A 2,500-nucleotide genomic window follows, 5' to 3' on the forward strand; every position below is an offset into this window, starting at 1 on the left:
GGAGATCTGAATGGCCAAGCCCAATGGAGAAGGCTAATGAAGGGCCAGTGGTTCTTTAGTGATATCAATTGTCTCACTGCTGGAATTGCTTTCTTTGTCTCCTCCTCATTAACACTCACACAAGTTCAATATAATGAAATAATTCCCGGACATCTGGCTTGTCTTCAATTCACTGCCAATAATCAAATCTTTGTTTTTGTAAACATATATGCCCCCTGTAAGAATGCTGAAAGGCAAAACTTCTTTCTAAAGCTAGAGGATCTTCTGAGTACAATTGACTTAAATTGCTCTTTTATAATGAGTGGCGACTTCAACTGCACTCTTGACCCTGCGTTAGATAGAAACAGTGCGGAGCCACATCCTAGATCTGCCATACCTTTGGAGAAAATCATCAAGACGACGGGATTAATAGATGTCTGGCGTATTCAGCACCCTATGCAACGGCAGTTTACTTGGTCTAGATGTACGTCTCAGATGCACACACTAGCCAGGTTAGACAGAATTTATGTCAATACTGTAATGCTTGACAAGATATTGAAATCTGATATTGTGCCTTCTCTTTTTTCTGATCACCTGGCTGTAACCTTGTCCTTTAAGCTTGCTCTGCAGCAACATGGCAGCCCATATTGGAAGTTCAATGTCATGTTGCTGGAAAATGCTGCTTTTTGTGATACTTTCAAAGTGTTTTGGATTAGCCTCAAAGAAAGAAAGAATAATTTTGATAACCCGATATTGTGGTGGGACTACGCAAAGGCGCAGATCGCTGTCTTTTGCCAACAGTTTAATTACTTCTCTTCTTTCAGTGTAAAAAGGGAGAGGTTCACACTAGAAAAAGAAATAATGAAGTTGCAAACTGATGTGGCAAATAGCCCCAATAGAACAAATAATCATTTGCTTATGGAAAAGAAGACTCTACTAAACAGCCTGGTCGAATACCAAGCAAAAGGTGCAATGGTCCGTCTACGGATGGATCAGCTATATAATTTAGATGCACCGACCAAATTTTTTTTCCATTTTGATAAAAAGACTACCAATCAAAGGCAAATTGAAACCCTAAAGCTCTCAACTGGTAACACTGTGACGTCACAAGATAATATAAAGAGGGAGGTCTATAACTTCTTTTCAGACCTGTTTATGGCAAATGATGTTGACGATGGCTCAATAAGTTACTTCACATCTGACTTACCCATGCTAAGTGCTGCTCAAAGGGATCAGCTTGGCTCCTTACTTTCCTTGGAAGAGCTTACACTTTCCCTTGCTTCTTTACCTACGGGTAAATCTCCTGGGTTGGACGGCCTCCCAATAGAGTTTAATAAATCCTTTTGGCCCTTATTAGGCCCAGAACTATTGGAGGTCTTTAATAGTTCATTACGTTGTGGTGACTTACCGATGAGCTGCCGTAGAGCAGTCATTAGTCTATTACCAAAGAAAGGAGACCCTCAGCTCATTGATAATTGGCGTCCAATCTCTCTCCTAACTTCAGATTATAAAATATTTTCTAAAGTTCTAGCTCGACGCATCGCCCCACTCCTAGAATCGTTGATTCAAAGTGATCAGTCTTTCTGTATCCCTAACCGACAGATACACGATAACATTTTTTTATTAAGAGATCTTTGGGATGTGTGTAAAATAAAAAATGACAATCTTGGTTTGATTGTGCTTGACCAAGAGAAGGCTTTTGACCGTGTAAGTCATGTATATCTTTTCAAGGTGCTAGAGTGTTTTGGACTTGGTCCTGTTTTTCTTTCCATGGTAAAACTGCTCTATAATGGCATTTCCTCAATACTCAGAGTAAACTCTGAGCTAACTTCACCTGTAAAGGTTGGAAGGGGTATCCGTCAGGGATGTCCTTTATCTGGTATTCTGTACTCTTTAACCATTGAACCTCTTTTAATCAAAGGCCGCAGCATCCTAACCGGATGCAAAAATTTGCTCACAAGGCCTGTGAAAGTCTCTGCATATGCTGACGATATTTGCGCCATCGTACATAATAGTGATGAGATAAAGAAACTGGTGGATTGCTTGGACTATTATGGTTCAGCTTCTTCAGCTTTGGTAAACTGGAACAAGTGCCAGGCGATGTGGATGGGCCCATGCCAGCGCCCTATGCCTGTCCTCCCGAAACACCTCACCTGGTCCCTCAACGGAATGAAGTACCTTGGTGTTTACATCGGTGATGAAGCAACACAAGCGAAAAATTGGGAGGGTCTCGCTGACTCTCTCGAACAAAAGCTGCAGAAATGGAAAGGTTTGCTGGCTTTGCTTTCATACCGGGGACGAGTCCTGGTCATAAACAACCTAGCAGCATCTATACTGTGGCACAGAATCAAAGCCATTCCACCTCCTGAACGCTTTCTGCTGAATATACAGAAGACAATAATAAACTTCTTCTGGAGTGGAAAACATTGGCTTCGTCCAGAGATCTTGAATCTTCCCTTAGAGGAAGGTGGGCATGGTCTTGTGGACATCGTATGCAGGGCTATGGCATTTGGCATTGCCT

Source organism: Myxine glutinosa, chromosome 4 (assembly GCF_964187855.1).
Source record: "Myxine glutinosa chromosome 4, kmMyxGlut1.1, whole genome shotgun sequence".
NCBI classification, from domain to species: Eukaryota; Metazoa; Chordata; class Myxini; order Myxiniformes; family Myxinidae; genus Myxine; species Myxine glutinosa.